The sequence below is a fragment of the Daphnia magna genome, linkage group LG5, assembly GCF_020631705.1.
Source record: "Daphnia magna isolate NIES linkage group LG5, ASM2063170v1.1, whole genome shotgun sequence".
NCBI lineage: Eukaryota > Metazoa > Arthropoda > Branchiopoda > Diplostraca > Daphniidae > Daphnia > Daphnia magna.
Genome location: NC_059186.1, coordinates 1,292,033 through 1,313,014, shown reverse-complemented (window position 1 = coordinate 1,313,014; position 20,982 = coordinate 1,292,033). Strand labels below are relative to the sequence as shown.

At 43.0% G+C, this 20,982-nt stretch overlaps 13 non-coding genes and 1 pseudogene across 13 annotated transcripts; 1 reads left to right on the top strand and 13 right to left on the bottom strand.

The window, feature by feature from the left end:
- Nucleotides 1-81: 81 nt before the first annotated feature.
- LOC123472793 lies at nucleotides 82-261 on the bottom strand (annotated as a pseudogene).
- A 656-nt stretch (nucleotides 262-917) lies between these two features.
- Nucleotides 918-1,140, bottom strand: LOC123472861. Its single transcript, XR_006647325.1, has one exon. It is a non-coding gene; the product is annotated as a small nucleolar RNA U3 (small nucleolar RNA).
- Nucleotides 1,141-2,372: 1,232 nt separating this feature from the next.
- Nucleotides 2,373-2,496, bottom strand: LOC123472942. The gene has a single exon (XR_006647403.1). It is a non-coding gene; the product is annotated as a U5 spliceosomal RNA (small nuclear RNA).
- A 487-nt stretch (nucleotides 2,497-2,983) lies between these two features.
- On the bottom strand, nucleotides 2,984-3,125 carry LOC123472871. The gene has a single exon (XR_006647334.1). It is a non-coding gene; the product is annotated as a U4 spliceosomal RNA (small nuclear RNA).
- A 400-nt stretch (nucleotides 3,126-3,525) lies between these two features.
- Trnah-gug lies at nucleotides 3,526-3,614 on the bottom strand. Its single transcript is given in 2 exon segments — nucleotides 3,526-3,560; nucleotides 3,578-3,614. It is a non-coding gene; the product is annotated as a tRNA-His (tRNA).
- Nucleotides 3,615-3,724: 110 nt separating this feature from the next.
- LOC123472882 lies at nucleotides 3,725-3,843 on the bottom strand. The gene has a single exon (XR_006647345.1). It is a non-coding gene; the product is annotated as a 5S ribosomal RNA (ribosomal RNA).
- A 274-nt stretch (nucleotides 3,844-4,117) lies between these two features.
- Nucleotides 4,118-4,281, bottom strand: LOC123472680. Its single transcript, XR_006647161.1, has one exon. It is a non-coding gene; the product is annotated as a U1 spliceosomal RNA (small nuclear RNA).
- Nucleotides 4,282-4,910: 629 nt separating this feature from the next.
- Nucleotides 4,911-5,103, bottom strand: LOC123472759. The gene has a single exon (XR_006647239.1). It is a non-coding gene; the product is annotated as a U2 spliceosomal RNA (small nuclear RNA).
- A 658-nt stretch (nucleotides 5,104-5,761) lies between these two features.
- LOC116933349 lies at nucleotides 5,762-5,984 on the bottom strand. Its single transcript, XR_004400063.2, has one exon. It is a non-coding gene; the product is annotated as a small nucleolar RNA U3 (small nucleolar RNA).
- Nucleotides 5,985-7,212: 1,228 nt separating this feature from the next.
- Nucleotides 7,213-7,335, bottom strand: LOC123472928. Its single transcript, XR_006647389.1, has one exon. It is a non-coding gene; the product is annotated as a U5 spliceosomal RNA (small nuclear RNA).
- Nucleotides 7,336-7,826: 491 nt separating this feature from the next.
- LOC123472870 lies at nucleotides 7,827-7,968 on the bottom strand. The gene has a single exon (XR_006647333.1). It is a non-coding gene; the product is annotated as a U4 spliceosomal RNA (small nuclear RNA).
- A 391-nt stretch (nucleotides 7,969-8,359) lies between these two features.
- On the bottom strand, nucleotides 8,360-8,448 carry Trnah-gug. The gene is given in 2 exon segments: nucleotides 8,360-8,394; nucleotides 8,412-8,448. It is a non-coding gene; the product is annotated as a tRNA-His (tRNA).
- Nucleotides 8,449-8,558: 110 nt separating this feature from the next.
- On the bottom strand, nucleotides 8,559-8,677 carry LOC123472775. Its single transcript, XR_006647255.1, has one exon. It is a non-coding gene; the product is annotated as a 5S ribosomal RNA (ribosomal RNA).
- Nucleotides 8,678-12,090: 3,413 nt separating this feature from the next.
- LOC123472809 lies at nucleotides 12,091-12,283 on the top strand. The gene has a single exon (XR_006647275.1). It is a non-coding gene; the product is annotated as a U2 spliceosomal RNA (small nuclear RNA).
- The last annotated feature ends 8,699 nt before the right edge of the window (nucleotides 12,284-20,982 follow it).

Sequence of the window (20,982 nt, the reverse complement as noted above, 5' to 3'; positions counted from 1 at the left end):
CGCGTAGTTTACGCCAAAAACACCTTCTCGCCAGCTGCCGACGTAAGCGATTACCCAGCTGTCAAGGATTGAGAGACGAGGAAATGTTAGTGAGGAAGTGAGCCAAGATTGCCCGAACAGATTTCAGGCAATCAGCAGCATCACTTGGTCGAAAAATCTATCAGTCTATGATACCCGGGGTCCTATCGAACCCGTATCAGATATTAAGCTGATAAGAACAGATACTACACTTTGATCTTAGCCAAAAGGCCGAGAAGCGATAACTGAAACTCAAGTTACTGGGTGTTATATGCCATACGGATCTCGAAAATATGGCTGATGAACAAAAAGAGCAAACCACTATCGAAAAACGAAGAAAGTCACCAGGAAACCAGGCTGTTGCTAGAACCCTGCCTGGCACTGTTGAAGGCCAATACAACTCATTAGTTTTTATCTTCTCTTTTGATACAAATAGGTTATTAGGCTAAAAGGTTCCAATATTATATTATATGTGAAGCTGGTGATTGCAGTGCACTATCCATTTGAGTCAATCAACTCCACCTAGTAGCAAACTCTGCACACTATGAACTATCAATGCACAAATGCATCAGAAAACATGTTGGATAGAATCCTTGGAATACGTAACGCAGCTGTTTTTGCAGCAACCAAGTTAATGTTACGCTGAGACAACAACGAACAACAGGAAGAAATGTTACGTGAAGACATTAGTGAACGTCACATGTTTGAAATACTACGCCTGCCAATGTGCGAAATTCTTATTAAAGGGCACAGGATTCGATCAATGAAATCTACACATGGAAACGTTAGCTATTTTGATATCGATAACACGAAACGCTAAAGAGACGAGGCATTTGGGTTTAACGTTTTACGGATATCAGAGGAATCAATAAGTTCATTTTTCTATGCTTTGCTAAATTACCGCTCTGAAAACGCCGGTTTCCTTCCAGTGTGCCACAAGGGAACACCGAAAACGGTCCTCAATGGCGACGAGCAGATACCACGCAAGTGGCTACGATCGCAACCTGTTTCACTCTCAGAAGCCAGCGTCATTACTCGTCATCGCGGGTTGATTGGAGAAATGTTTCTGGTGGGAAACAAGTCAAGATATACTACAGAAATGATCCTGTGAAGTATGATCTTAAAGATGAAATAAACTTGCAAGAGAATAAATCGATTATGCAAAATGAAACAACATTAATGATTCTATTCGTAAAATAACGTGGTTTTTATTGTTAACGAGTTCTTCCTAGAAGTGAATTATGTGGAAAAGTGCTACACAACGACACGGCGCGTTGTGTTCATTCAATACAAACAGCTGAAATGGCGAAACAATGACGGTATTTAGAGCACGGCGGAAATTAAAAGCAGTTTGTTGAGGGTCACTCGCCAATTTCTTATATCGCGCTTCATCCTAGAAATACAATCGGTCGTCAGACATTAATACTTCAGCTGGATGTGTCGCACGCATCTGTAATCCTGCTTCTGGGAGGCTTGCTATAGTGTGGATGACTTGAGACGAGGATTCCTACTTCGTGACCGTGCATGTTGATCAGGCGTCCGCACTAAGTTGGGCATCAACATGGACCCATTGAAGGAATTTAATGGGTGCAGGTTAGCTAAGGAGGAGCAAAACGGGCCAGGAAGGAAACTAAGCAGCCAAAAGTTCCCGTGTCGAGCAGTAGTAGGATCGCGCCCGTGAATGTACGCGACATGAATTAGCCTCGACGAAACAGTCAAACCTCTTTCTTTTTATTTCTATTAAGGAAAGTATGAGTTTCAATGGGTTTGTTTCTACTTCAAAAGTGAAATACTGCCACAACAATAAGCTCCACCCTAAATCTCTGAATCTAAAATATTGCAATTGGGTAAAAGAGTGAAAGCTCAAGTGATTGGCATGATTGCATCTGAATATCAACCCGCTCCGTTAAGCTCAATAACGATTCACTGTTACTGTGCACAGCCCAAAGCTAATACTGAATAATAATCTGAATACCTAAATGTTGAATTGCAATTGAAGTTTCTATGCGGCCGAGGGCGCTTCGCGCCCTCGGCCGCGTTTTCAACTTGTGCGTATGGAACGGTGGTGTTTGCATACAATTTTAATGATTTGGAAAAGCATGAAATGGAGGGACCTGAATACTTATATGTTGAACTGCATCTAAAGTTTGCGGCCATCGGGCGCTTCGCGCCCTCGGCCGCGTTTTCAACCAACTTCAACGGATCGCTAAGATGGCGGTGTAATTTACCTTTTGTTGATAAACATGAAATGGAGGAATCTTAGTATTCTTTTATTCTCCAATTACATTGGAAAATATTTTGCTTTCATCCCTTTACTGACTTAATAACGAGAATTTATTTATTTATCTTTGAGGTGCCCAGTCTAAAGACCAGGCGTTCGAAAAATAAGTCATATAGACTCATCAGTGCTCCTAACCACGGAAATCTTTAGTAAAAGGCGAAAGATTTATCCGGAGTATTGATTAGAAACCAGAGTGATTAACAACTGAAATCAGTTGGTCTTTCTTCATTTCCCAACTTCATACCACTTTGGTAAAGTCACGGCAATAAACAGACATATTCTAACCGTAATGCGACGACTATTTTCTGTTAGATTTGAAACAGTCACTAAAAACCTTCATGCTGTATAAAGCTCATGTAAAAATAGTTTCCTCTTTTGATTTTCAACTGAGTTAACTTAAGCTGAGTGAAACATAAACGAAGTCTAAGGCAAACGGGGTGGGTAAGCTGAATTGGGAAAGGTGACGAAACCGTATTTGTTCTGCAAGTCCTTTAGTTTTTTTTCTTTGGGGTGGGGGGATCCATCCGCTAAGTTGAACAAACACGATTCTATAGACAGAAATTCAGGTTTCCCAACCTTTGATATATGTGGGATTGATTAACCAATCGCTTACTAAAGGGTGATCAAACAGGCAACCCGTAAACAATAACCGAACACAGTGTTAACGTTCTTTAAGAGAATCTGCTCCTGCTGGAGCTGTCAAAAATTGCCGACAACAAAGAATGTTTCACTTCATCGTGGCGGGGTATTGGTTAAAGTTTTCAACTAGCAATAATCACACCTCGGGAGACCCTCATTGGTTATGATATTGCCACTGCGCAAAGCTAAATTTCCACATGAGAGAGCCCTACTACTTGAACCTTTTTCTTGTCGATTCCGCACGGACGTTGACACCAACAAGCATCAGGCAAGGTACTGCTTTTCGATTAAACTAATCATTTTGCTGCTTTCCGTTTTACACTCACATACCTATAAAGAATATAGTTCATTTTACGAATATTTCACATGTTGCCATACAACACCGTTGAGTAGTAAAATTCATGCAAATGCAAATTACGATGCATTTCACCAGCTCAAGTGAACGCACAGGAATTGTTTCAGTTTACAGGTCAAATTTTGCTGAACCCATTCCCGTTTACTTAACCATAAAATCAGTAAAAACCTACAACAACTGAACGAAAATTACGCAGTTGCTATCTCATTGTGCTTTTCCACTAGCTTTGAAATGCCGTGACCAGGATTCGAACCTGGGTTACTACGGTTTTACGCTATCAGACCCCACAACGTAGGGTCCTAACCACTAGACGATCACGGCCAAATTGAAACGTTTCAACACACGTTAACGTTTCCACACAATCAAATTGTGGATAATAAATATATGGTGTTGGTTATGTTAAAATCTGACTAAAGTGAAAAAAGAAACGATGCCAACAGCATCCCGTATTCCCAAGCGGTCACCCATCCAAGTACTAACGGGACCCGACGTAGCTTAACTTCCGGGAGCTGACGAGACCGGGTGAGTTCTACGTGGTATGGCCGTTGACAGTACTGAATGTAAAATTTACAACGCATATGTCCGAATCGTTGTTGGCGTACATCAATCATCACAAAGTATCCGCCTTTTTAACGTTTAGGCATCATAAGTGACTTTCTTATCGGGCTTGACCAATGCATTCTTTGCGCTTCCTTTAATGGTTTGCATATTTAAATAGAGAATAACCCCTTTAATGCGGTGGTTTTGATCGCACAGTGACTCCTTTACCAAGTGAAAAGTATCCGTTCAAGTCTGCTTCACTTAGTATTATAGATTCTGCTGCTCAGGGGACGGCGCGAACGCAGTCCCCCACTACCAAAAATTGTACTCCCGAGTTAATCACATTTGGATTAATCGCAAGGGTCAGCCCATCCTTAGTGCAATGGAAAGGCCTCACCCTGGAGGAACCACCTTAGTGATCATGGTTGCCTCTGAGCCAGGTAAGTATGACTTTTGTAAATACTTGGCGATTTCTCATAGTTTTTTGGTAGACAAACAATAACGACGAAGTACACTAAATCATAGAGCTCAACAAAGAACTATCGCACGTGGAATTACGTATAAAACTGAAAAATGGGATTGAGCATAGTTGATCCTATACAGCTCTTATTTAAAAAATGGAAAACCTACAGCCATTTCTGGGTTAGAAGAGAAATGCTCCCATTTGGGAAAACTTCTTCCTCCCAAATGGAGACGTCGAATTGCGCTGTTTTTTCGTCTTTACTGCTCAACTGATCTAAAAAACAATATTCATAAGAGACATGTCTGCATTTCAGATTGCCGTTCACTCAATTAAACTCGAACCCATTTGAATGGTTAGCTCTAAAAAAAACTCGTTCCCTTTGAGGGACACAACTTGTTGGGCTGCAATTATTTAACCATGTTCCATACCTAGTGAAAGCTGTCGAAAGATACATTTTCAGCAGCCAAATGACTTCCGATGGAATAGTGATAGGTTGAGGATAAAAGAAAGTATGTTGATATAGTGTATATGTCATTTTTTCCACCTCATAATGATGCGAGAAACATAAAGAAGAGCACTCAGAAATTGATTTAATTCAGAAAAACATCCCTTTTAAGGGGTGAGCCGAGCCCGGAGGTACTGCAATACCGGGTCAACCCGTGGCAGGATCAATGCAAGCATTGATTTCCCACCGAATTCCTCAAAAATCAGTTTAATATTCTGGGGTTCATTTGAACCCGTATCAGATATTAAGCTGATAAGAACAGATACTACACTTTGATCTTAGCCAAAAGGCCGAGAAGCGATAACTGAAACTCAAGTTACTGGGTGTTATATGCCATACGGATCTCGAAAATATGGCTGATGAACAAAATGAGCAAACCACTATCGAAAAACGAAGAAAGTCACCAGGAAACCAGGCTGTTGCTAGAACCCTGCCTGGCACTGTTCGAAGCCAATACAACTCATTAGTTTTTATCTTCTCTTTTGATACAAATAGATTATTAGGCTAAAAGGTTCAAATATTATATTATATGTGAAGCTGGTGATTGCAATGCACTCTCCATTTGAGTCAATCAACTCCACCTAGTAGCAAACTCTGCACACTATGAACTATCAATGCAGCAGGAATGCATCAGAAAACATGTTGGATAGAATCCTGGAATACGTAACGCAGCTGTTTTTGCAGCAACCAAGTTAATGTTACGCTGAGAAAACAACGAACAACAGGAAGAAATGTTACGTGAAGACATTAGCGAACGTCACATGTTTGAAATACTACGCCTGCCAATGTGCGAAATTCTTATTAAAGGGCACAGGATTCGATCAATGAAATCTACACATGGAAACGTTAGCTACTTTGATATCGATAACACGAAACGCTAAAGAGACGAGGCATTTGGGTTTAACGTTTTACGTATATCAGAGGAATCAATAAGTTCATTTTTCTATGCTTTGCTAAATTACCGCTCTGAAAACGCCGGTTTCCTTCCAGTGTGCCACAAGGGAACACCGAAAACGGTCCTCAATGGCGACGACCAGATACCACGCAAGTGGCTACGATCGCAACCTGTTTCACTCTCAGAAGCCAGCGTCATTACTCGTCATCGCGGGTTGATTGGAGAAATGTTTCTGGTGGGAAACAAGTCAAGATATACTACAGAAATGATCCTGTGAAGTATGATCTTAAAGTTGAAATAAACTTGCAAGAGAATAAATCGATTATGCAAAATGAAACAACATTAATTAATCTATTCGTAAAATAACGTGGTTTTTATTGTTAACGAGTTCTTCCTAGAAGTGAATTATGTGGAAAAGTGCTACACAACGACACGGCGCGTTTTGTTCATTCAATACAAACAGCTGAAATGGCGAAACAATGACGGTATTTAGAGCACGGCGGAAATTAAAAGCAGTTTGTTGAGGGTCACTCGCCAATTTCTTATATCGCGCTTCATCCTAGAAATACAATCGGTCGTCAGACATTAATACTTCAGCTGGATGTGTCGCACGCATCTGTAATCCTGCTTCTGGGAGGCTTGCTAGTGTGGATGACTTGAGACGAGGATTCCTACTTCGTGACCGTGCATGTTGATCAGGCGTCCGCACTAAGTTCGGCATCAACATGGACCCATTGAAGGAATTTAATGGGTGCAGGTTAGCTAAGGAGGAGCAAAACGGGCCAGGAAGGAAACTAAGCAGCCAAAAGTTCCCGTGTCGAGCAGTAGTAGGATCGCGCCCGTGAATGTACGCGACATGAATTAGCCTCGACGAAACAGTCAAACCTCTTTCTTTTTATTTCTATTAAGGAAAGTATGAGTTTCAATGGGTTTGTTTCTACTTCAAAAGTGAAATACTGCCACAACAATAAGCTCCACCCTAAATCTCTGAATCTGAAATATTGCAATTGGGTAAAAGAGTGAAAGCTCAAGTGATTGGCATGATTGCATCTGAATATCAACCCGCTCCGTTAAGCTCAATAACGATTCACTGTTATTGCCACAGCCCAAAGCTAATACTGAATAATAATCTGAATACCTAAATGTTGAATTGCAATTGAAGTTTCTATGCGGCCGAGGGCGCTTCGCGCCCTCGGCCGCGTTTTCAACTTGTGCGTATGGAACAGTGGTGTTTGCATACAATTTTAATGATTTGGAAAAGCATGAAATGGAGGGACCTGAATACTTATATGTTGAACTGCATCTAAAGTTTGCGGCCATCGGGCGCTTCGCGCCCTCGGCCGCGTTTTCAACCAACTTCAACGGATCGCTAAGATGGCGGTGTAATTTACCTTTTCTTGATAAACATGAAATGGAGGAATCTTAGTATTCTTTTATTCTCCAATTACATTGAAAATATTTTGCTTTCATCCCTCTACTGACTTATTAACGAGAATTTATTTATTTATCTTTGAGGTGCCCAGTCTAAAGACCAGGCGTTCGAAAAATAAGTCATATAGACTCATCAGTGCTCCTAACCACGGAAATCTTTAGTAAAAGGCGAAAGATTTATCCGAGTATTGATTAGAAACCAGAGTGATTAACAACTGAAATCAGTTGGTCTTTCTTCATTTCCCAACTTCATACCACTTTGGTAAAGTCACGGCAATAAACAGACATATTATAACCGTAATGCGACGACTATTTTCTGTTAGATTTGAAACAGTCACTAAAAAACTTCATGCTGTATAAAGCTCATGTAAAAATAGTTTCCTCTTTTGATTTTCAACTGAGTTAACTTAAGCTGATTGAAACATAAACGAAGTCTAAGGCAAACGGGGTGGGTAAGCTGAATTGGGAAAGGAGACGAAACGTATTTGTTCTGCAAGTCCTTTAGTTTTTTTCTCTTGGGGGGGGGGGGGGATCCATCCGCTAAGTTGAACAAACACGATTCTATAGACAGAAATTCAGGTTTCCCAACCTTTGATATATGTGGGATTGATTAACCAATCGCTTACTAAAGGGTTGATCAAACAGGCAACACCCTAAACAATAACCGAACACAGTGTTAACGTTCTTTAAGAGAATCTGCTCCTGCTGGAGCTGTCAAAAATTGCCGACAACAAAGAATGTTTCACTTCATCGTGGCGGGGTATTGGTTAAAGTTTTCAACTAGCAATAATCACACCTCGGGAGACCCTCATTGGTTATGATATTGCCACTGCGCAAAGCTAAATTTCCCATGAGAGAGCCCTACTACTTGAACCTTTTTCTTGTCGATTCCGCACGGACGTTGACACCAAAAGCATCAGGCAAGGTACTGCTTTTCGATTAAACTAATCATTTTGCTGCTTTCCTTTTTACACTCACATACCTATAAAGAATATAGTTCATTTTACGAATATTTCACATATTGCCATACAACACCGTTGAGTAGTAAAATTCATGCAAATTACGATGCATTTCACCAGCTCAAGTGAACGCACAGGAATTGTTTCAGTTTACAGGTCAATTTTGCTGAACCCATTCCCGTTTACTTAACCATAAAATCAGTAAAAACCTACAACAACTGAACGAAAATTACGCAGTTGCTATCTCATTGTGCTTTTCCACTAGCTTTGAAATGCCGTGACCAGGATTCGAACCTGGGTTACTACGGTTTTACGCTATCAGACCCCACAACGTAGGGTCCTAACCACTAGACGATCACGGCCAAATTGAAACGTTTCAATACACGTTAACGTTTCCACACAATCAAATTGTGGATAATAAATATATGGTGTTGGTTATGTTAAAATCTGACTAAAGTGAAAAAAGAAACGATGCCAACAGCATCCCGTATTCCCAAGCGGTCACCCATCCAAGTACTAACGGGACCCGACGTAGCTTAACTTCCGGGAGCTGACGAGACCGGGTGAGTTCTACGTGGTATGGCCGTTGACAGTACTGAATGTAAAATTTACAACGCATATGTCCGAATCGTTGTTGGCGTACATCAATCATCACAAAGTATCCGCCTTTTTAACGTTTAGGCATCATAAGTGACTTTCTTATCGGGCTTGACCAATGCATTCTTTGCGCTTCCCCTTAATGGTTTGCATATTTAAATAGAGAATAACCCCTTTAATGCGGTGGTTTTGATCGCACAGTGACTCCTTTACCAAGTGAAAAGTATCCGTTCAAGTCTGCTTCACTTAGTATTATAGATTCTGCTGCTCAGGGGACGGCGCGAACGCAGTCACAGGCAGCTGAATCTATAATGCAAGTGAAGACTTGAACAATTTTCATAGTAAAAAAGAGTCACTGGCTTTCCACCACATTAAGGGGTGTCTCTATTTAAATATGCAAACAAATGAAAGCGCAAATGAAATACGACGAAAGTCGCGGAAATGCCTAAACGATGAAGCAAATACTGTGGTGATGTACTGCCAACAACGATGAATTCGCGTTATGAAACATTCGGCTGCTGTCAGCAACCATACCACGCCAGAACTCACCCGTCTCCCAGAAGTGCGCGTCGGGTGGCTGGATGGGCGACTACGGGATGCTATTGGCATCGTTTCTTTCACTTTAGTGAATTTTAACATAACTCTCGCCTGTTATCCTGATGAAGTGTGTGAAACGAAACAACGTTCAATGCGGCCGTAATCGTCTAGTAATTTGGTGTCTGATAGCAGCAAGGCCATGTGGTGATTCAAATCTGGTGCAGCATTTCAGAAGCTCAGTGGAAAAGCAATGAATAGCGCTCACGTAATTTTCGTTCGATTTAATGAGTTTTACTGATTTTTATGGTTAAGTAAACGAGGCGGAAGATTCAGCAAAATTGACCTGAAACGAACAAATTCACTTGAGCTGTTGAAAATGCATCGTATTACATGTTTACTACTCAACAGTGTTATATGGCAATATATGAAATGACTAAGCCAAAATGAACTATATTCTTTATGGAAAGCTAATGATGTAAGGCAGTTTAATCGAAAGCATTACCTTACTGTTCTTTTGGTAATCGCGCATCGTCTGTGAATCGTAAGTAATGAATACTCGTGGAAGGCAGCGCGCTGTCGCGGCAATGAAATTACTTTCCTGCTAGTTGGCTTTTAACCAATACCCGCCGCGATAATGAAACATTCTTGTTGTCGGCAATTTTTCGACGCTCCGGAAGCGAATTCTAACGAAACGTTAACACTGTGTTCGGTGTGTTTAGGAATGCCTGTTCGTCAACTTTAATGGCGGTGGTTAATCAATCCTATCGGGGTTGAAGCCTGAATTTCTGTCTATAATCGTGTTTATTCAACAGCGGATGGATCCTACTTGAAAAAAACAAGACTGCAGTAATACGTTCGTCTCTCTTTCCCAATTCGGCTTACCCACCCATTGCCAGACTCGTTTATGTTTCAGCAAGACCAGCTCGGTTGAAAATCAGAGAGGCTATTTTTACGCCGATACGGCATGGTAGTGACTGTTCAAATCAACAATGGCTCGTCGCATTACGGCCCATATATGTTGTGCCATGACTTTGCAAGTGAGATTGAGGAAATGAGCTGATTTCGGTGTCTGAAATTTCTAATCAATCTCAGATAAATCTTTCGCCTTACAAGATTTCGTTAGGAAACGATGAGTCGCCATGACTTATTTTCGAACGCTGTCTTTGGGCAGGCTTTCCTCCCAGATAATAAATAGATTGGCGAGGATGATTGGCGAGGCACCGATATTGCAAGCACAGATGCCGGTTCGGCTTGCCTCAAGTATCATTCAGATCCACTATCGCACCTTTCCAAATCAAGTAAAGTGCTCATGCCAAACACCCGCTCATTCCATACACCTCAGAAGTTAACCGCGACCAGCGCGAAGCGCCCTCATTATCGCCAGCTTCAGTGGTGTTGGTATTCAGGTATTATTCAGTATTATTGAGCTATTAACGGCGGTGAATCGTGCGTGGCGCAACGGAGGCGGAACGTCTTCGAGATGCGTCATGCCAGTGCTTGAACTCTTTTTACCCAATTGCAATATTCGGGTCTCAGAAGATTTAAGTGGGCTTATTGTTGTGGCGGTATTTCACTTTTTGAGGAAACAAACCCCATTGAAACTCATGCTTTCCGCTTAATAGAAATAAAGAAAAGAGGAGACGACTGTTTCGTCAGGCAAAATTCATGTCGCAGCCATTCGTCTACTACTGCTCTGCTTTGGCTGCTTAGTTTCGCTTCTGTTGCTCTCATGTATGCACCCGATAAATTCCTTCAATGGAGTCCATGTTGATGCCGAAGATATGCCGGACACCCGATCAACATGCTTTTTGATCGTGAATCCTCGTCTCAGAGTCATCCACGCTGGCAAGCCTCCAGAAAGCTTGGGATTACAGTGGAGTGCGACATCTCCAGCTGAAGTATTGTCTGACGACCGGTATTCTGGGATGGCGATAAGTGGCGGTGACTCAACAAACTGCGCAACTTCCGCCGTGTCTGAAGCTACCGTTATTTCATATTCAGCGGTGAATGAACAAGAGCGCCAAACCTGTTGTGGCACTTTCACGCCAATTCGCTGCAAGAGAAAGAACTCGTTAACAATAAAAACCGTTATTTTACGAATGAATTGGTAATGTTGTTTCATTTTGCATAATCATTTTCTTACTGAGATTTATTTCAACTTCAAGTCATACTTCACAGAATTATATCTTGACCTACACACCGGCTGACTCTCCAATCAACCGCGTGACAATGCTGACGCTGCTCTGAAGTGAAACGGGGTGATGTCAGCCCTTGCGTGGTACCATCAGTCGTCGCCGTTTTCGGCCAATGGCACACTGGAAAAAGAAAACCGCGCGTTTTCGAAGCGTACTAGCAAAGCATGAAAAATGAACTTGGTAATTCCTGCGACAGTGGCAAATGCCTCGTCGTTTCGTGTTATCGATATCAAAAGTAACTAACATTTCCGTAATTTCGTGATCGATCGCAACATACAATAAGAATTTCGCACATTAACGAGCGTAGTATTTCAAGCATGTGACGTTCGTAATATCTCACGTAACATTCTTCCTGACTAAGTTGTTTTTCTCAGCGCGTCAACAATTGCTACAAGCTGGCACGTTACATATTCAGATTCCTATCAACTCTTTCCTGCTACATTGTGTAATGCAAGTTTTAAATAAAAGGTTGATGACTCAAATGAGAGTACTGCAATCACCAGCTTCACGCGCTAACTGAACCTTTGTAATAATATTTTATATCAAAAAATAAATGGCTTCGGGCGATGCCAGGCAGGGTTTGGCAACACGAGACCTGGTGACTTTCTTCGTTCATTTTATTCTCGGCTCCTGTCGAGATCCATGTGGCATATAACACCCGGCAACAGTTTCGGTGTCGCTTCTCACAAACACAGCCAAGGTCAAAGTGTAGTATCTGTTCTTATCAGCTTAATATGCGATGCGGAGTCAAATGAACTGGGAGTATTGAAGCTGATTTTTGGAATTCGTGGGAAAATCAATGCTTGCGTGTCCTGCCACGGAGACCGTGTACTGGCGCCTCATCGCTCGCCCTGTTTTCTGAATTAAATCAATTTCTGAGTGCTCTTTTCTTTAGCATTTCTCGCATCGTATAGTGGGGAAAATGACGCCTATATCAACATACTTTCTTATCTCAACCTATCACTATTATCGAAATCATTAACTACAAGCAGCTAAGGTTATGTGCAGCCAACAATCCTCAACACAGGCCAACCATTCAAATGAGTTCAGCTGGTAGTGAACGGCGCAATCGAAAATGCAGACATCTCTTGTAATTATTGTTTTAGATCCCGGTCAACAATGGTGAAAAACAACTATAATTATTTTGATCAGAGGAGGAAGAATTTAAATGGGAGCATTTATAATACAACCCAGAAATGGCTGTAAATTTTCCATTTTTAAATAAGAATAATATAAGCTGCTCAATCCCCATTTTCAGTTTTATACGTAATTCCACATTCTGCTGGGTGTTGAGCTCTATGTTAGTGTGCTTCGTCGTTGTGTTGGCTGCAAACTATGAAAATCGCCGAAGTATTACAAAAGTCATGCCTGGCTCAGAAAACAGCCGTAATCACCAAGAGTGGTTTCTTTCCGTGCATGAGATGGGCTGACTGCCGCGATTAATCAAATATCGTTCAACTCGGAAGCCTGGCTGCGTTCGCCTCTGAGCAGCTGAAATCTGCGATATACTTTGTGATCAAAGATTCTCTATTTAAATATGCGAAACCATTGAAGCGCTGAAATTCGTGATCGAAGCCCGGCTAAAAGGGAAGTCACCTTGATAACACAAACGCGATGAAACGTAGTTCTTTTGTGATGATGATGTACGCCAACGATTCAATCTGCGTTAACAAATTTGCATTCGGCGCCTCGGCGGCACCACCAGCCAGACTCACCTGCTAAATCGCTCAGAGATTAGCGTCATGTCCCATTCCAGCTGCGGATGGTGATATACTGAAGCCGCAGGATATGGCATCGTTCTTTGCTTTTAGTCGGAGCACAGCATAACCAGCACCATGTAACTGTATCACGTTTGATTGTGTGAAGCACGATCCAACGTGTATTGCTTTGTTCAATGGCCGTGATCATCTGGTGATCCAGAACCCTGCGTTAGTCTGACTGCGGCTCAAAACGCGTAACTCCAGGTTCAATCCTGGCTCTGGCTGTTCAAGCAGGTGGAAAAGCGTGAGACAACAGCTGCCAATTTCGTTCCCGGGTGACCAACAGGTTTTTACTGATTTTATGGTTAGCTCAAACGGGAGTAAGGTTCAGCAAGGCGCCGACCTGTAAACAATTCCTGTGCGTTGAGCTGGTGAAATGCACATCGTAATTGCATGAACAAGCAGTACCTGCCTGATACCCCGGTGTCAGCATCGATAAATCGGCTGAAAAAAGGTTCAAGTAATGAACTCTCATCAGAGAGTGCTTTTGCGTAATATCGCAAGCAATGAATCTCCCGAGTAATGATGTGGTGAAGCAGCAATACCCCACCGCGATGAAGCGATGCTTTGTTGTCGTGACGATTCTCTTAAAACGACGACACTATGTTCCGGTATTGTTTAGGGTTGCCTGTTTGATCGGCCTTTGTGGAACAGTAATTTCTGTCTAGAGTCATTTATTCAACTGTAGATAATTACCCAAGAAAAAAATAAAAGGGGACTTTTAAACAAATACGTTCGTCTCCTCACAATTCCCGCGTTCTGTAGACGTTGCTCAATCAGCTTAGTGCTCGGTGGCATCAAGAAACTATTTTACATGAAGCTTTATACAGCATGGGACTGTCTAACAGAAAATAGTCGTCACCGTACGAGCCCATAATATGTCTGTTTATTGCTGACTACCAAGTAATATGAGGTGAAATAATAAATTGTTAATGCTCTGGTTCTGTCAATACTCAGATAAATCTTCGCCTTTAAAGGTAAATCAATTAATCTTGCTGATGGTCTATATGACTTATTTTCGAGCATGATGCTGACTGGAATTTCAAAGATAAATAAATAAATTCTCGTTAACTAAGTCGTGAAGGGGGTTAAGCAAATCTTTCGTGTAATTAGAATGAAAAGAATGCTAAGATACTCATTTCATGTTTATCAGAAAGGTAAATTACCGCCATCTTAACGATCGATGGTTGATTTGGCTGAGAACGAAACGATGTGTGCGGTTCAACGCTGCGCAAATTCGATGAATCACGTTAAATATGTCATTAAGGCATAATGCAGAAACACCTGTTCCATGCGCAGAGATTGAAAAACGCGGCCGAGGGCGCGGGCGCCCTCGGCCTGTAGAAGAGCTTCGGTACTGTTCAGCATTTGGGCTGTTCAGGTATTATTCGGTATTAACACGGGCTGTGGCTGGCAACGGTGAATCGTTATTGGCAATTATTCGAATGCGAAGGCTTTACCCAATTTATATTTCAGATTCAGAAGATTTGAGGTGGGCTTGACGTGACGTATTTCACTTTTTAGTAAGTAAACCCGATAACTCATACTCATAATAGAAATAAAGAAGAGGACTGACCATTTCGTCGGGCAATGTCGCCATTCACCCAGGCGCGATCTACTGTACGAACTTTTGGCTGCCAATTTCTTCTGGCCGTTTACTCATCGCTGCTTTAACCTGCACCCGTGGAAGCCAGTGGGTCCATCGTGCGGACGCCTGATCAGCATGCCTGATACGAGAATCTCGTCTTTCAAGTCATCCACGCTAACAAGTTACGAATGCGTGCAGCATCAGTATTAATGCGACGACCGGTGTATTTAAGGATGGCGACCCATAGAAAATTGGCGAAGTGACAAACTGCTGTCCGCCGTTAAATCGTTCTTCGCCATTTCAGCTGTTTTGACAGATGAGCAAAACGCGCCAGTATTCTTTTTCGGAAGAACTCGTTAACAACAAAACCGCATTATTTACGAATGGAGTACCAATTAATGTTGTTTTCATTTATAATGATGTTTATTCTTCTTGCAAGATTCTTCAACAGATCATACTTCACGAGATCGCTCGTAGTATATCTTGACATTTCCCACCAGCATTTCTCAATCAACGCGATGACAGTAATGACGCTGGCGATGAAGCGGAGGCGATCCTTGCGTGTCTCGGTCATGAACCGTTTCAATGTTCGCAATGACTTTGCTGAAGAAAACCGGCGATTTTCGAAACGGTAATTTAGCAAAGCATAGAAAAATGAACTTATTGATTCCTCTGTGTAAATAAACCATTAAACCCAAATACTCGTCTCTTTAGCGTTTCGTGGTATCTCGTAATAGATTTCATTGATCACAATATACTTAATAAATTTCGCATGTATTTCAAACATGTGACATTCGCTAATACTTCGTAAACATTCTTCCTGACCGATCGTGTTTTCTCAGCGTAGCTATAACTTGGTTGCTGCAAAACACCCTTCAGAGATTCTGTAACATGTTTGATGCATTCCTGCTGCATTGATAGTTCATAATTAATGCAGAAGTTGCTTACTGAAATGAAGTGATGACTCAAATGAAGTGCATTGCAATCGCCAGCTTCATACTGGCTACTGTGGCGAATAATCAAAAGGAAGATAAGAACTGTGAAGTTGTATTGGCTTTCGGGCAGTGCCGTTTTGGCGCGGCAGCCTACGGTGACTTTCGTTTTTCGACAGTGGTTGCTCTGCATCGGCCATATTTCGGATGCATGTGGCTGCCAACGCCCGGTAACGGTTTCGGTTGTCGCTTCTCGGCTGTATTCTTATCAGCTTAATATCTGATATGCGGGATTCGTTGGCTTATCATAGACTGAAGCAGATTTTGACCGAAACGATGCTGCCTGAAATAACCTTTCGGGCAATCTTCGCTTCCTGCTAACATTTCGTCTCTCATTATCAATGGCGCGGCGAAGGCTGTTTTTTGGCATGCTCCCGGCGTTGTGTGACGTCGACCCTCAGCTCCGGCCGTCCCATCTCGTTTTCATATTCCCCACGCGTGCGTCGTGAGCTCCCCTTCTGTGGGTTCCTGTGGCTGTTTGTGCTGTAGCGCTGGCTATTGAAGCATGGGTTCCTTGTCTGAGGTATTTTTGGCTTTGAACATTTTTAGAGGCTAAAATCATTTTGCTGTCCTAAACTCCTGGGGTAGGCTAAACTACGCAACAGCAGCTCGGCTGCAAAAAACAAGATATTTGACTTTGTCTGTTTTACCTTAACCTTGTAACCTGCCGTTGGTATACAACGCAAAGAGTACGGTGTACCATATGCGCAGGCGGCTGCAGAGGCTTTGTCCACTAGAAATGGAAATGCAGAACGTCTAACATCTAGAAAATACCGTAATGAGCTGCTATAAGTACGTAAGTCAGCAAACCACGCTAATTCATCGTATGCTCGGCAAACTTGCATTCACCCGCTACTATTCCGTCCATGAAAATTCTTCAATCTCAGTGAGTTCCTCTTGCGTCAGCTTCCGCAAGTATATTGCTCCAGGCTCTTCACCGCCAATCATCCTTGGCCACCAGAGCTAATCGGCCAAGCGCTAAACTCCGCTGTCAGCATTTCTTCCTTATCTGTGAGGCTTTCAGTATCTACCGTCGACGACGTGCTGCGGAGCGAAGGCGAGTTTGATTTGTGGGCTTCAGAGATCAAATTGCGGCGATTCCCTCTCTCCATGAATGCAGCTGGTAATAGGCAGCGCAGGCTCCGGAAGACTGTCCGCAAGAAGACAAGCAACGAGGAACGAAACCTCTCAACCAAATCGACAACAACAAAAATAAGGCGTTCGGAAGAAGACACGGCAGAGGAAAAGGCAAACCTCTACTCGCCTCTCGCAGAATACTGAAAATATTGGAAGGGAGATCCGTGGCCACGAGGAACAGGATTACTCTCAGTACGTCTTTAACCAGCAGGCTGAATATGGAAAGAACCCCGGCATCTGAAGGCTCGAAATCTTTCCTCATCTCAAAGTCAGAAGAAATCAGCATGAACTCGGTAAACTCAACTACCGCGATATCGGCTGCCTTCGTACGCAGACGCAAATATACAGCTTTCCATCTACCATGCCAATGAAGACATGGCCAGCTTGCTGGAAATGTCTGCAAGAAGGTAACTCAGCCATAAAAGACTTTCGGCCCAATATCACTTCTTCCGACAATGCAAAGATTTTGTCCTCAGAGGCTAATGTCAGCTACGACAACTTTAGAATGAATTCGTCAGTAAAAGAAGATATTCGGGCATCCCGAAATTTACACGTCTCACTTCGCACTGTTATCGGGCTGAGCGCAAGAAGCGCAATCCAGAAGGAAGATGTGTTCGGTGAACCCTCTCCCTGCTTTTTGAATCTTAATTTTTAAATTGTCTATTTCAGAGTCTGCAATACGCTGGTGTGCATCCTAGCGTATCTACTCAGGCAACATCATGGAAGTTGCTGTTGGGCTCAGATTCCGTGCGGGCTAAATCGGCGGCTGGTGTTCGACAGGCGACCCGATGCTTGGCGGCTGTTCAACCTGGCAGCTGAGGCCCCGCACGGCAAAATGGCACCGGATTCTCGGCGTTTCAGGCTTTAAGTCTCAACTACATATGCGGACGACATCAATCCGAAACGCAAGCTCTCAATCTGCATGGTGCAAATCACGTCTGCCTTATTAACGAAATCTGTTACGGTAACTCGCTGGCGGAGACTTCGGAAATCGGGCCCTAACGTCAGGACTACCTAAGGCCTACAGGAAGCTCGCCCTGTTTAACCACCTCTTTAACTCGAAGCAATTAAGTAGCAATTCTGGTTTTAGCGATAAGCTGTGCAGGTTGTCTTCTACCATCGCTGTCTGTCGGAAAGAGGTGGAAAAGAGGTATCGACACGAATGTCGCTGCGGTACAGAGTTGCCAACGTCCTGGCAGCTGGAGGGCGAAGATGCTGAAGGCTGATATCTGGACCGCTAACAAACGTACAACTCGAGTTAAGTCGATAGCGAAGTGGCTATGGCGCCAACAGAGGGTACAATACGACCCAGAGATACCGGAAAAGAGTACCATTCCCCCATGCCGAACAATGAATGCGGCAGAATCCCAATGGACAGGGAATAGACAGCATCCGTGAACCCTCTGGACGCGTTCGAGAGGAGCAGCTGGCGAAAAGAGGATCAGGTGATATCAACGGAGGAGGCAATACTCAAAATGTCGCCAAATATTTCATCTCTTGCGTCAGCAGTCGAAGAGACTCGAACTTACTGAAGATGAGCTATCGAGGCAACGAGGCTGGCAGGCCACACGCGTGGCGGTTGGCAACACTCTCTCCCACCAGAACCTCTAACATTTCTTCCTCCAACCAGAAGCAGACGGAAGACTTCCGGTAGAGGGTGTCCAGGATCTGGGAATCCACAGAGCAAGACATGTCGTCTTGGTTGTGGCAAGTGAAACAGCAGACCATGTCGTCTGCTGTTGCCAAGTCAGGCATCAGCCACCATCCACCAATAATAATTCTATGTAGATGTGGTGACGAAGCTTGGTGATCGGTCGAGCAATTATTTCACCGGAAATCGACACGGTATCGTCGTAACGTCGCGAGCAATATCGTGGCTTGTGACGGTGCCACTTCACAGTGCAGAGGGTTGAATGAAGACCAGAGAGTACGAAGACGCTGGTTTCTGCTGCAGTCGTTGATTCTCTCAGTCCTGGCTCCGGCAACGGCGCCATATCTCAGCCCTCAGCATTCTGAAGAACGTAGGCTGGCCTGAAGGAAGATGGCTTTCTTGTGCATACAGGCGACGGGGTGTAGCGAAGCGCGGCCTATCAAGCTGAAGAAAGCGACACCTCGAAGAAGATGAAGCGAAGACAACGATCTTCTATAACATTCTCTTTAAGGGATTTTAACTGTGGCCACACGTCGTCTCTTCCTTTACATATTAATAAAAGAAAACATATTGCTTCAACTGCAACTTATTCCCAGGTCGGAAAATACAAGCACAAAATCTGATCAGCTTATTATCGATACGAGTTCGAATGAACTGAAATAGCAAACTGATTTTGGAATTCAGTGAAGGAATCAATAGTGATCCTGCGGGTTGACGGTGTGCCTGAATCAAGCCGCAGGGATGTTTTTCTGGGTCAATCAATTTCTGAGTGGCTCTTCTTTATGTTTCTCGCATCATTATGGTGGAAAAAAAATGACATGTACACTATGTCAACATCACTTTTCTTATCCTCGACTCGCTGTTACATCGGAAATCGCAACTGCTGGCGTCTTTCGCAGCTTTCACTAGGTATGGAAGACATGGCTACTGAGACCAGCCCAAAGGAACGGCTGGAAACTAACATTCAAATGAGTTCGGTTTAATTGATGAACGGCAATCTGAAATGCGGGCATGTCTGCTTATGAATATTGTTTTTAGGCTCGATTGGTAATGGAAACTGAAAAAACAGCATGGTCGGCGTCTCATTGGGAGGAAGAGATTTTCCCAAATGAGGCATTTCTCTTTGTGAGAGCTCTTTGTGGAGACACTCATTTTCAAATGAGCTTTGTATGCTCCAATCCCCTTTTTCGGTTTTATCGTAATTCCGCATTATACTGGTGGCTATGATTGGTGTATAGATAAGTTATTGTTTGTCTGCAAAAAGCTGTAGTCGCCGAAGCTGTTGCAAAGTCGCTACCTGGCTCGGGTACGGCGCCCGATCGCAAGGTGGTTTCGCTTCGGTGAACGCAGAATGGGCTGACCTGCGATGTATTCGGGAAGTACAATTTTTATTAGTGAGGACTGCGTTCGCCGCCGTCTGAGCAATAGAGGTAAATGAAACGGGCAACAGATACTTTCGCAGTAAGTCGCTGTGCGATCCATCCTGAAACCATTAAAGAAGCGCAAAAAGAATGCATTGGTCAAGCGAAAAGTCATATGATGCCTAAACGACAAAAAAGGCAGTGCACTGTGATGACCAATCTAACGCCAACAGCATTCAGTTTGTATCTATCGTACATTCAATCTGCAGTGTCTCGTGCTTCAAATAAGCGTCATTGACCAGATGGTGACTTTTTCAAAGCCGCCTTTCGACAGCATCGTTTCTTTCACTTTGAGCGAATTTTACATAACCAACACCATATATTATTATCACAATTTATTATTATTGAAAACGTTGGCGTGTGGTGAAACACCATTTGTACGTGGGAACCTACGTTGTGAATCTGACCAACAGCAAAACCATGGCAGCAGATTTCAATCTATTCTGCATTTCAAAGCTAGTGGAGAAAAGACCTTAACGCGTAATTTTCGTTCAGTGAGTTTACTATTTTATGGTTAAATGGCTGAAAATGGAAGATTCAGCAAAATTATTCTATTAGCATTCATGGCTGATAGCTCATCGTAACTGCATGGTACTGCTCAACGGTGTTATATGGCAGCTGTAATATTCGTAAATGAACTATATTCTTTATGAGCTATGTGGTGTAAAAGGAAAACGCAAATGTTAGTTTAATCATGTTTGGTGTCAGCGTCCATTCAATCGGCTAAAGAAAAAGATTCCAGTAGAATACTCTCATGGGAAAACCCAGCTTTGCGCAGTGGCAATATCATAACCGTGGTGTGATTATTGCTGATTGGCGCAACCAATGCCGCCGCGATAAGTGAGCGACTAACGTTGTCGGCGAGCTGACAGCTTAACGACAGGCAGAAACGTTAGCGCTGTGTTCGGTGTGTTGGGGTGCCTGTTTGATATCGGCCTTTAATAAGCGATTGAGGTTAATCAATCCACGCTATCAAGGTGGCTAATTCTGTCTATAGAATAAATGTTTGTTCAACCGC